Raw genomic sequence first — 14,138 nt, 5'->3', positions numbered from 1 at the left:
TAAGCAAGCAGTTTTTAAAGACCAAGCAAGAAATTTTCTTATGGTAATCAATTTACCAGATATGTTTTTTTTTTTCCTCCAGAATGTCCATGCCTTAGGTCCCTGACAAACATTCCTGGGGGCACATATAGACAGACTTCCTGTTTTTCTAAAATACATAGATCAGCAATTTCCACATTCTCAGCAGGAAAGACGTGGGGTTGAGCTGCCCTGCCTGTGGCATCCCAAACCCCCTCCCCTCCTGTCTTGGTTACGCTGAGGCCTCTGCATGACCAATTTACCACCTGCTGACTTTCTACTTTTAGCAAGAAGCAAGAATGGTTCAGTATGGCCTGCTAACTTGACTACAGTTAGCAACACACAATAGTGGTTCAGTACGGCCTGCTAACGTGGCTACTGTTAGCAACAAGTGATAGTGGTTTAGGTACTTTACTGGTTTGCCAAAATCTCACAGAACAAGATGGCAGGATGGAAGAAGGAGTGATGATGGAGCTACGGTTAAAGAGGGATGAAAATAGAGGCAAGAGATGTGAAGAATGGCGGGTAAAATGTAGAGTGTGGTTAGTCAATATATATATGGGCACACCCCACTAATATGTGTTACGTGCACAATATTAATATTGTATACATTATACCATATATGAACATAAGGTACAGTAGTTGTGTTAACTGAATTCTATTATGCTTTCCCCACAATGCTGTTTACTCCCACTCACCCATGCTCAGGTATGGATCCCACAACACTTTGCATAGCTGAATTCAGATCTTGGCACAGGCAAATACTAAATCTGTCAGAGACAAGATACATTCATTCTACATCCTGTACAAGCAGGGAACAAGGCTTCACAGACCCTTGGCGCCTAGAAAGTGGTATCCAAAGCAGAGATAAGAAAGGAACAAGCTGATACAGAAAAACATGAGGCAAAGCTGATTGGTGGGTTTAGAGCCTTGAGTGACATATAGAATGTTCTTTTAACTTGTAAACACAACCATGCTATATATGTACAGCTAGTTCTGAATACATATAGCGAGTCTCTGCTATCCAGACTGGATTGGTAAATATTAACTCTTTCCTTTCTGTACAGTTCTTGTCACAGAGTAGCTGTAATCATTTCCCCAGGGCACAGTGAGTGCAAACTGTGTGTGAAATGCTGCCATTCTTATTTGGTGGTAGGTTGTTGGTTTTTGTTTTTTTTTAAATTTGGTGTTTACTTCTCACTGGTGAGAAGCAGGGATTTTTCAAAGAGGCAAAAAACTTTGAAAAAGTCACAGAAAAGTTTTGAATTCCATGAAAGAAACAAAAATGTTTCAGTTTTTGGGTGTAATATACTAATTTTTTTGACTGTAAGTGTGCTACAGCTCCCAGTTAGCAGACTTGAAGCCAAATTTACAAAGGTATTTAGGCATCTGAAGATAGGCATGTCTGAAAATCCCCCTACTCATCTAAGTGAGTTAAGTACTTAACTCTTATTGAAGTCAATGGGAGTTAGGCACTTACCCTGCTTAGTGCCTAGTGGGATTTACTACAGTTGCTATCTGAATCTTTAGGTGCCTAAATAGCTGTCCCTTATTAGACCTGTACCTCAAATCGTAGAAGCTCACACTTTAGCTCTTCAATCCATGGTGACAGCCAAGATGATGGTTGTTACATCTGTGTATAAGTGCTAGCTGGGGAAGCTAGGAGGCAACTACAGTGCATTGAAGGGAGAATATTGTCTCTTAAAGTTTCAAACACTTCTTTAAAAGTGAGCGATCTGACTTGATTTAATACTAACACCTCATTTATGTTTTTCACCCTCACTTATAATTCTCTCCCACCTCCCTCAGTTATATTTTCCTCAATATTACTGTACCACAACAACTGCCACCTAGCCAATACTTCATGATCAACAGTGTGTGAAAATGATACAAAATCTGTTTTCACTTGTATAGGGTAGGAGGAGAGGTGAGGGCTGGGGAAGAGAAAGGACAATCATCCTAATGGTTATTTCCAGAAATTTTCCAGTCTCTGAAGGGGATCTGGTGGCAGCAAGAGGGTCAATACATCAACTTTAGTCACTGGCATAAGTGTGTGTGACTCCTACTGACTTCAGTGGAGATTCCCTTGCTACTGCAGAGCTGAATTTGGCCCCTAGTCAATAGAACCACCAGGGCAGCTCATTCTCCTATTGACTAAAAGAAACAGAATTGCCTATAAATCAAGGGATTTCCCACTTCTTCAGGATGTTCTCTTAAGTTGATAAACTGCCAGCGGACAATCCGAGATCCTAAATCCCTTAAATTACTAGCTATAGACTCTATAGTACTAATTAGCAAATGAATTTCAAAAGAGAGAGCCAACTGGAGCCGAATCCAGTTTTCCAGCTACCGCATTACTTTATTGTCCCTGAATTAGAAAAGCAGCAGTGCTAGTTCATCCTGAGACTGATCTCTCTTTATATATTCTCATAATTCATCACAAACAATTATACTTCTTGAAAAAGTGGGTAACTTGACAGACCCTAATGAAGTAAATACAGCTGAGAGGGCTTTGAAATATCAGAGCTCACACTGAGCTCAGAGTTCTGAGCAAGACGAACAAACCGATACACATAATTAAATCTCCCCCCCCCCACCCAATAAGTAGAAAAAGGAATTTGAATGGGTTAAGAAGTCCCTAAGGCTGTCTGGCCATTCTTAGTTTCCTGTTTGATCTACTGATTGGAGAATGTGTGAAATGGCAAAAGAAGAATTAAGTCATTCCCAAGCTCCCCATGTGCTCTGATTTCAGCATGAATATTATCCATTTGATCTACAGTTTCTTCATTTCATCATACAGAGGCTGGGTTTAAACCTCAGTTGGGTTTAAAATATTTAGAAAGTTGCTTACAGATGGAAGGATAACTTAATGTAGCTGGTTTTCAGAGAGGCAAGAGACATGATATAAAGTGATGTGAATATATCAGTGGAGCTCCCTTACTGGGAAAATACCACCGTTAAACATTTATCAATAGATTTTTTTGTTGCATAGAACACTGACAGTTCAAGCTGTCCTTAGATGGTTTTTCATCCTCCTGGAGTTCCATAGCAGTGCACAGTGTGACAATATTTGCTTCAGATGTAAAAATGTGCATAATACATAGGTACCTTTTTAATGTTTTCCCCTTAAGTACATCACAGTGCATAGAGACATGTGTAATGTGTTCAGTCACAGAGACCCCCATGGGACTGTCACCTGATGTGCTGAAACTACTCCTGAGCCCATTTTCCCTGCCAGCCTGGGACTCCAGAACCCTGCCTTGTTGAGCCAGAAATACTAGCCTGATGCATCACAGACTCAGGGTCTGGGCCATACCTCCAAAGCTGCAGTCTTTAACTCAAAACAGCTCAGCAGGTCACCTCTCCAGCATCCAGACACCCAGTTCCCAATGGGATCCAAACCCCAAATAAATCCATTTGACTCTGTATAAAGCTTATACAGGGTAAATTCATAAATTGTCCAGCCTCTATAACACTGATAGAGAGAGATGCACAGCTGTTTGCTCCCCCAGGTATTAATCACTTACTTTGGATTCATCAATAAACAAAGGTGATTTTATTAAGTACAAAAAGTAGGATTTAAGTGGTTTAAGTAATAACAGACAGAACAAAGTAAGTCACCACGCAAAATAAAGCAAAAACATGCAAGTCTAAGCCTAATACATTAAGAAACTGATTACAGGTAATAGCTCACTCTCAGAGATGTTCCAATAAGCTTCTTTCACAGACTAGACTCCTTCCTTTTCTGGGCTCAATCCTTTCCCCTGGTACAGTCCTTGTTAGTTCCAGCAGACATCTTAGGTGGAAAACAGGGGTTTTCTCATGACTGGCCACCCCTTTGTCCTGCTCCACCCCCTTTTATAGCTTTGGCACAAGGCAGGAATCTTTTGTCTCTCTGGGTCCCTACCCCTCCTTCTAAATAGAAAAGTACCAGATTTAAGATGGATTTCATTATCAGGTGACATGGTCACATGTCACTGTAAGACTCCTAGTCTCCATTCCGCATGGGCTGACCCACACATACACAGGAAGGTTTTCAAGTAACTAAGGCCATTTACAACTGATTGTTTCTGGAGCACCATTAATGGCCTCCACTTAATATGTTTACATCAGTGATACAAGTTTATATCTTATTCTCTTAACTCCAGACATAGAAATAATACATGCAAACAAGTCAGATGAACACACTCTGTAGATTATAAGCTTTGTAATGATACCTTACAAGAGACCTTTTGCATAAAGCATATTCCAGTTACATCATATTCACATTCATAAGCATATTTTCATAAAGTGTATGGAGTTCAACGTCATAACATGTATGTTTCAGGATTGGTTGATTTGTTTTGTAGATGCTGCATCTTACGTAGGATTCAAGATTCTGGTATCAAATTATATTCCTTTGTGGTATCCCTTGTGCGTAATTACAAATAATGACTTCTAATGAGTCCCTGACCTACTTCAACCCATTAGAAAAAAACTACTTTCCAAATTTTTAACACTTCATATTGTACAAGATAACTCTCTTGATTATATCCTATTATACCATGTTGGCACAGCGGATGATGAAAACTAACATGCCTTGCCGTAATGTCACTTATTAAACTTTAAAAAAAGGTACTTTCTAGCTAATGAATAAAACTCAGATGGTGCTAAGTATCTTAGTTTCTGCTACCCACAGCCTGCAAAACAATTACCCATATTAAATTCACTAGTTTATCTTAATTTTATTAAGAGCCTGATCCGGCAGACCATTATCTATTTGAGTAAACCTACTGATGTGAGTAAGGATGTGGATGATTGGCCTTATGCATGTGAGGTCTTTTGGGCAGGGACTATGTTTTCCCTTTTGTTCTGTGATGTTCCATGGACATCTATAGAAATAATAACACTGTTAACAGGAAAAAACCATTAATAGTCTTAATTCTGCTCTGTGCTCATGAAAACAGCAGTGTTGCATCTAGAAGCTGACACCTGCTCAGGTTCAGGGACACCTGGGGTTAGCCATTAGTCAAGACAGCTGGAGGGAGGCCAGGCAAGAGAATAGATAATGAAAAGAAATGTAGTAATGATATACGCTTCCGACCTCAAAAATATATAAGATGTGACAGAGCATGATATACATCTTCATGATGCCTGCACAAGCGATGCCAACAACATCTATACACATGCACACAAATGCCCTGCCCCACCAAATACCCACGAGCCTTTACTGAATTTTTTGCTGTCACTTATGTCCTGAAACTCATGGGACTAACAGAACTGTAAGGTGCTATTCAACATGAATAAAGGTGCAAAAACTGGACCATAGAGGAGATGATAAAGGAGGAGGGCAACAGAACAATAAGAAGAGGCTAATGCATAATTAATGGCACTAATAGCAAGGTATGGTACATGAGTGAGGAGAGAGGGATCAGGTCCTTACATGGAAACTCTTCAGGGCAGGAACCTCATTGCCTTCTGTGTACTGTGAGGTACCTAGCACATTAAACCTGTTCTTCTCCCATGGGAGTGTCCAAGTGCAAACTGACACATTTTATTGGAGTTTCAAAATAAACTGTTATGAATCATATCCTCATTTTTTAGAGAAAAATGTTTTTGTTCTACTGATAAAGAGCAAAGGTTTAATTGCCTGACATTCTGTATTAGCATAAACGTTATCTTTACACAGCAACACTTAAGTGCATAGGGACCTTCCAGAGGACCTGAAAGTAGCTGACCATTAACTACTGATGTAGCAGATATTACTGTTCACAGGAAACAGGGCAGTGTGTATTGCTAACCAGTGGGAATCAGAGTGATTTAGAACCAGCTAATGGCAGCGTATAGATTATACTTTTGTACTTCACTTTTCAAATACTAAACTTTATTTTTTCTAACCAAAATGGGTTTTAAACTGCAGTCATTTAGATGCATAAATGGGGCATAACTTTTTTTGCTCTAGCTAATATTGGTAAAATATTTTTCATAGTAAATGTATAACGACTTCTTGAACCAGATGCATTATTGGACACCCAAGTTACTTCTGTGGTTGATGGGTATCCTGCCAGTTATGTCACATACCTCAATTTAGATGAACAGCCAATATCTGTACTTGTAAAGTGTACGTATAAATGCTCTACCAACAGGGAATCCATCGCTAAAAAATCCTTGGGACAGATTACCTGCTCCCGCTGTAAAACCCATAAAAGGAGACCTGAAGTGTAGACGTGTCTCTTAATGGGAGGAGGGTTTTGTGGTCCCTGGAGTTTGCAGGGGGCCATACTTCTCAACATTACAGATCATAGATGTCTATGGAGCAGGACACGCCAGGCATCCTAGAGGGAAGGCTCTGTGTTGATGCTCTGGTCACACTTTTTCCACTGGCTGCTTCGCTGATCTACCTCAGCCCCATACCTGTGGGTGTGTGGAGCCCTAAGAGAGTGGTCTTATCCTGGGCAGGGGGAGTTACTCCTGACAAAGAGCAAAGAGACTCTTCAGCCCCTTTCAGAAAGATGTAAAAGGGCATCGCAAGTCAAATTTGGCTCCTCTCTAGGTTTCAGACACACTGGCATCTACAAACCCTAAAGCGCATAGAAGAGTGTGTTCTCCTTTCAGCACTGAGAAAGTCAAGGGGAAGAGCCCTAAAAACTGTAGCCCACTGTGGGCACAGGGACTGCTTTTGTTTTAGACGTTTTGCCTAAGTTTTGTATTTGAAGAATACAACTGTGCCTGGAAAGAGACTTGGTCTGAGAAGGTTGGGGGATCCAACCTGAATGAGGGGTTAGCCTGAAGCCAGACTGGGTAGGCAGCATGGCTACAATCAATTTTTCTTTAATTTCTGTGGAAACTGATTTAAAAACCAAAGCAAACCCCCACCCTTTCAATGTTTACAATTCAAGCAATGGAGCACTGATAATGTTATATTGAGTGAGAAACAAAAGATGACGACACAGCGGTGACACTGGTAAGACTATTTTTCAGGCTGAGTGAAAGGCCCAAACACAACATGAAAAGTAAATCAGGCCAGTACAATTATTTTAGCTTTTAAAAATCAGAAGTGTCATGAGTAACACAGATAAGGTCTTTTTAAAATACAATTTTTAACCTGACACGAGATCTTTAATGACAGAGGTGAAACGATCATGAAGCAGGTATCAATGGCTATTGGTAGGTGAGTACAGATGGTTTAAAAGCCTGCGTAGGCATTGGTTTTTCATTTTTTTTTTCATTCAGCCCATCTGAGGGTTTTTAGTCTCCTTTTTAAGGAAAGGATCTCAGGGATGTTTATTTTCCACCCTGTGAAAGCTTTAGTCTCCCTCAAAAAACAGAAGATCCAGAAACTGCTTGTGCTATGCTTTGGGAGCTTTGCTTTACTCCAGGGTGATCCCCTTCGGGAAGAGGGAATGTGTTTGTAGGGAAGAAGGAATCTTTGGAATCCAGGAGAGTTTAGAGGGACAACCTAGATTATTGCCTTGCTCCAGGGCCAGAGATTGCATTACTAAAGTGTGGGATGGTGTGATGGGGTGTACAAACTTCCCACTGGACAACAAGCTGTTAAGGAACTTCTGTGGGTTCAGCCAGCCCTGCCCTGGCCCACCACACCTGCAGGGCATGCACAGGCTGGAGGAGGAGTTAAAAGGGGAGAAAAACAGCTCATTTGTGGCCAGACCAGGGAAGAGACCCCACCTTCATCCCTCAGCTGCTGAGGAAAGCCAGGAGCTTCCCCAACAACTGCCTGAAGGTCTCTCCCTGGGGGAAGGGATGCCCTAATCCTGATACACCCTGAGAGGGAGACATTCTCCTCTCTATCACTAACTCAGTTTGTTTGTGTTAATTTCCCTTACTTTTTGTCTATGGACTACCCAGAATGGGAGTGTAGAGATATGTTTGTAGAAGATTATAATTTAGAGATGCTCCCTCATAATGGACAGTATTATGAACATAGGAATTTGGAGATGTGCCCTGGAGGCAGGATTTGGGAACACCACATGGCTGTGTGCAGCAGTTTACTACAGTCTGTTTTATTAGAGTTTTATTCCTTTCCCATTCACTGGTTTGTACTTTAATGAACACCGAGATTGTTACAAGGAGAGACTTGGAAGTGACCTGACTGGAGGGCCAAGGGCTCAACTCCTAGAGGGAGGTTTGGCCAGGCAGCTCTGCGTGCTGCTTCCTCCCCGAGTGCTGGCTTCGCAGCTCCCATTGGCCAATGGGAGCTGCGGGGCTGGTGCCTGCAGGGGAGGCAGCATGCAGAGCTGCCTGGCCACGCCTCCAGGCTCTCAAAGCATGCCCATATCCAGCCACGAAAAAGCAAGTCTGAAGGTTTTTGCGGCTCACAGGCTGCTACTGCTGATTTGTTCCTGGGTTTCTAACAGTAGCAACCCCTCTCACAGACCTAATTAAGGACAGGAGCCCCAAGAAGGTGCACTGGTCAAGGCCTGTGAAAAGGCCTTTCAGATGTTGAAAGACCTTTTATGTAAAGAGTCTGTCCTGTTCAGTTCCATCTCCTCGAGAGTTCATTTTACAAGCTGATGCCTCAGAAGTGGTGAGCCGACCCCTTCACGGATGGGTTAGGATTGCCTTCTTTCCCTGCTACCAAGCTATAGCAGCAAGTGAGATGACCCTGTTGCAGCTGCACAGGGAGACTGGTTTACTACTGTCTGAGTGGGAAGAATGTCCCTTACTGAATCACTAGTAAAACTTACTGCATCTCCAAAATGCTGATTTGAGATCTCTGATCAAAGTAGTAAAACAACACACAACCCTGCTGACCTTGTTTGATCACCGCATGAGATAGTATTAGCACAGATCAAACACTTGAGTCTTGATTATCCATACCAAGTGAATTTAACTCTAGTTTACCATGGAAGCTTTTATTCAGTGAAGGCAGACTAAGATGATGATCTGAGGGATGGCAATTTGCAGATGTGACTAATAGCTGGAAGACAGTGACCTCGGCTCTCATCCAGCAAGTGTTCAATATCTAGGCCCTAAGGATCTATTTCACTTCACTGAGGCTTTTGTGCTCACAAAGCTCTTCTGTACAGAAGAGGTGGTAATAATTTTGAAAAGACAAGGCTTTTAATGATTAATGATAGACATAAAACATGAGAAATCACCAACATGAAAATGTTTGACGATGCAAACTTCTATCTAAGCATTTATACTCCTTAGCAAAATTGTTTTGTTTATTAGTAGGTCGCAAAATGCCAGTTGAAATTGAACTGTTGCCAACAATGTTAGCTATAATAACTATTTTTTAATGTGTCATTGCTGATATACTGAGAACAGGATGGAAGTCAGCTGCATCAGTGACTATTATAGCTATGTCAGTGTAACTCCTCATCAACAACTTTTAAGATTCTTGGCTGCCTGTTTATAGGATCATTCTATCTCAACTCACTTCCCTATATCTGGTAAACTGCTCACAAGTCATCTGTCTTTGCCTGAAAGGATCTAGAGAGATTTCATATGAAAGCTTTGGCTAATACCGTATTTTAAATTGACAAATCTAGTGGGCAAGAACCCATTGAACATTTGTCCAAGATTTGAACTGAATAGGTGCAGAGGGGAAGGACTTTTAGGAGCAACTTGGACACTTACCCTTAATTCTGTGCTTCTCCAGTGTCATCCAGTTTTCCAGACTATTCTTCTCTATCCTGGGCCTCCCTTAGGTTAGTCTGGACTCTATGTTGGGAACACCAGAATAAATCCGTTAGTAACATTCCCTATTCAGTGGTCCCTGGATCAGAAAGTGGTGAATCTTCCTTCAGTGGAGGACACTAGATGTGGATCACCACTTGCCTGAAAATAAATAAAAGGCACTGGTCTTTTGCTTCTGGCACTACGGAGAGGCTCCTTTTTTCACATGTCTTCTTCATCTAATGGGATAAGACCTTTCACTGGTATCTCTGATAGCTGCCTGAGGCATTAATGTTGTCCTGCCCATGCTGATGTGAGGGTGGCTGGTATTTCCAGGAGGAGTAGGTCAGCATTTTGCAGGATCAAGACCTAAGACCATACATACTAAAACCTGTGGGTCTTTCAAAACGGTACACTATAGCTTTAAGCGACAAAGCACTAAGGAATGAACATAGAAATATATGTAGTTAAATAACTTTAAGGCTGTGGCATAAACCAGCCCAAGCTAACAAATTCAATAGTAAGGCTCCCCCATGTGTGTCTCCTTCTTTCAGAGGGCTCAGTTCTGTCACCATTATGCACATTGAATATTACCCCATTCCCCAAGTAAAAGTGGCAGAATCTGACTCACTGTAAATCAGGATGGGGCAGGCAGATGGGGGTGGCGTGCAGGAACTATCCCATCAGTTAGGATGGGAGCATGAATCCTCATGTTAAAAAGTATAGCTTTTGGCAGTTTGTAAAACAGCTGACTTCAGCATAGTTATTGTCAAGGTTCCTCCCCGACTCTGAACTCTAGGGTACAGATGTGGGGACCTGCATGAAAAACCTCCTAAGCTTATCTTTACCAGCTTAGGTCAAAACTTCCCCAAGGTACAAAATATTCCACCCTTTTGTCCTTGGATTGGCCGCTACCACCACCAAACAAATACTGGTTACTGGGGAAGAGCTGTTTGGACACGTCTTTCCCCCCAAAATACTTCCCACAACCTTGCACCCCACTTCCTGGACATGGTTTGGTAAAAAGCCTCACCAATTTGCCTAGGTGACTACAGACCCAGACCCTTGGATCTTAAGAACGACGAACAATCCTCCCAATACTTGCACCCCCCCTTTCCAGGGAAATGTTGGATAAAAAGCCTCACCAATTTGCATAGGTGACCACAGACCCAAACCCTTGGATCTGAGAACAATGAAAAAGCATTCAGTTTTCTTACAAAAAGACTTTTAATAGAAATAGAAGTAAATAGAAATAAAAAAAAAGATCCCCCCTGTAAAGTCAGGATGGTAGATACCTTACAGGGTAATTAGATTCAAAACATAGAGAATCCCTCTAGGCAAAAAACCTTAAGTTACAAAAAAGATACACAGACAGAAATAGTTATTCTATTCAGCACAATTCTTTTCTCAGCCATTTAAAGAAATCATAATCTAACACGTACCTAGCTAGATTACTTACTAAAAGTTCTAAGGCTTCATTCCTGGTCTATCTCCGGCAAAGACAGAATATAGACAGACACACATAGCCTTTTTGTTTCTCTCCCTCCTCCCAGCTTTTGAAAATATCTTGTCTCCTCATTGGTCATTTTGGTCAGGTGCCAGCGAGGTTACCTTTAGCTTCTTAACCCTTTACAGGTGAGAGGAGATTTCCTCTGGCCAGGAGGGATTTTAAAGGGGTTTACCCTTCCCTTTATATTTATGACAGTTATGCAGTCATTTATTCATTTTTTTTCTTAAAAAGCAAAGCAAAAAACAAACTATTGCCCCACAATTATTAGGACTGCATATTGTATGAATACAATGCTGATATTATTACATGTATTTGTGTTTAATTTTAAAGGACAATAAAGGATAAATATAAGAAAAAATCCCCATAGGTCTCTTTCAAAACACAGATTTTTACCCTAGTTACAAGTAGTATCTATAGTGTAGATACAGACCATATTTAGGAAGTTTTGAAAATATATATTACTGAATTGATAGACCATAACAGCTCCTTTGCATAGGAAGCATTGTGCTTTGTCATGTAAAAATGTTCTAGGGATATGTAAAATATGGTTTATTAAATCTACAGTCCATAACCAGAGTTGTTACAGTTAAAGTATAAATTCTTAGTTCATGGTTTATTGATCCTGGTTTAGTGCATTCTAACAACTTGCCTGCATGCTAAACATTCTTTTGAATTTTGTTGAAAAAGAGTTAGTGTGTCTTTTTAGCTACTTTTTTTCTCTTTTAACATCCCCCAAACCTCAGACCTCTTAATTCTGTATTTGAAAGCACCTGAGCTGTCTAGCCACATTCATGGATTTCCTGCATACAAAAGTTCAGGTTACAAGAAACAAAGAGTTTGTTTCCTTCTGAAAATAAGAGTGTGAAGCTACACATTTAATTATTTCATCCTGGTAACTTCAAAATACCAAAATAGACTTTTATTAAGGAAAATCTACAATATAGTCCTGGATAGAGATTATGAACTTTTGGGGAGAAGAAAATTGAATAATAGCTTTGTTCAGGGGCTCCGTCCTGAGAGGTTAATAGAAAAAGAAACAGGGGAGACATCTAATGATTCAGAAAAAGAGTTCTAAGAGTGTTTTATTTAAGTGTTCTTGACTTTTAAGCTGTTTTTTGTCTCATGGCTAAGTGGCTAGAGTGAGCCTAGTTCTCCCTTGCCGTTGAGCTGTCATAGTTACTTACATCTGTGTAAAGTTGGCACTAAAACACTGCCAAATCAAAATGGTGGCATTTTACACCCACTTTGCACCATTGTAAATGGGTGCGCACGATGTAAAGCAGTGGAGAATCAAGCTCATTAAGTATTTCTGTTGGTGCAACACTGCACTGTACCCTTCTGTGTCAGACAATGAGCATGGGGCCCATTTCAATGCTTATTAAAATCCATGGAAAGATTTCTGTTGACTTCAGCCAATGTTGGTTCAGTTTCTTCATGGCCAAAGTATATTCATTTCAGTTCATTATTCATGTATGTTTTCTTTACAGTCTCATAATTTTCTTAGTCTAGCCCCCTTTTCTAAAATAAATTCTATTAGGTGTTGGAAAATGGTTGGTGGTTCTGGCTTTTCCAGTGGCTCAATCAGGGATGCACAAAGCATACCTCTGTTGTCTGGGCTGAAATCTCATGTCACTGCATGACACCATCAGCTCCCAAACAAACATGTTGTTAGGATTTGACACTTGCCTTATATCTGAAGGGAAACCAGAACTGAGGAAATTAATGGCTATAAGTGGTATGGGTCCTACTCCTAGGATTTGTAACAACAAAGTCATCGCTAGGTTAAAATTACCAGCGGTTACTAATGTTGGTGCTATGTTGAATACCACTGAGTAACTGTTCACTGAAGAAGCCTCCCCTGAGGATTTGCAAGGTAGCATTCTGAGATCCAACATGAGGAAACCAATGATTAAGGCTGTATTTCCCCTCTTCCTTCCCCCCCTCCCATGGATAAATGTAACTTTTCACAGAGCAAAATGGCAAATATAACAAACATGTTTACAAGCGGGTATCTACCTATTGTTTTTTAAAGTGCTAGAAATGTTTCAGAACATCCCATGAAGGAATTTGTATTTCCTTTCAGTTGATGGAGCTTTGCTTTGTTGATAGTAGCATTTTCTTTGAGAGATCACCCCTATCTTATATTTTTGAGATTATTTTGTCCTTCTGCCCATCTTCTAAATGGCTTTGTTCCCCCTCAGTCAGCTGAAACTAGTAACCTGCTTTTCAGACTAGACCTTAAAAGCAGCAGAGTGAAGGGAAGGCTAACTTAAGTAAGAAGCGATTTAGTAACTTGCTCAAAGTTACAAAAAGCCTCTGACAGAGCTGGGATAAGAAACCAGATTTCCTAAATCCCATTCCTTTTGCCTTAATCACAAAATCATCCTTCCTTCTTGTGCTAATGACACAATATTTCATTGGCCCTCAGACAATAATTTTGGGGTAATTAGCCGGTATTCCACATTCCCCACTCAAAGTATTTTCTGGTAACTTTCATGACTAGTTGGTGAATATTTCAAGTGTATCCCATCACCACTGTTTTCAAATCATACTCATTATAAAATATCAAAAACATTAATTATCATTTTTTTCGTCAAAGAAATATTTATGCAACAGAATTGACAATAAACGTTACCTCTAGACAATAACTTCTTAACCTTCCCAAACTTTACTTAGTTCAGCAAGCAAAGTTATGACTGAACCCTTTCTAGATGCATAAAAGCAAGGTTTCTTTAAATATTTTAACTAGTCCTCAGAAATAGCATAACCATATTCCTTTGCACTTATTTAAAATCTCTTCTGCTCTCTGCATGCAAAATAATTGTGATAACAGGCTGTATAAAGTCATTAAGGCCCTATTTTTTCCTATATCTATTTCCTAAAAGCTAATATCTTTTTTTAAAAGATCTTCCTGCATAACCCAATTACTTAGGCTTTGTATTCTTGTGTGATGCTATGAATGATGCTGTGTTAAATCATGAAAAATCAA

At 40.3% G+C, this 14,138-nt stretch overlaps 1 protein-coding gene across 2 annotated transcripts in view; it reads left to right on the top strand.

The window, feature by feature from the left end:
• The window catches only part of GRM8 (glutamate metabotropic receptor 8), a 462,724-nt gene that overhangs the window by 77,748 nt on the left and 370,838 nt on the right, over nucleotides 1–14,138 (top strand). The gene's annotated exons all lie outside the window — the stretch shown is intronic.

Source organism: Chelonia mydas, chromosome 1 (genome assembly GCF_015237465.2).
Source record: "Chelonia mydas isolate rCheMyd1 chromosome 1, rCheMyd1.pri.v2, whole genome shotgun sequence".
Classification (NCBI taxonomy): Eukaryota; Metazoa; Chordata; order Testudines; family Cheloniidae; genus Chelonia; species Chelonia mydas.
Note: the sequence above shows the minus strand (reverse complement) of the source record. Positions and strands in the feature narration are given on the sequence as shown.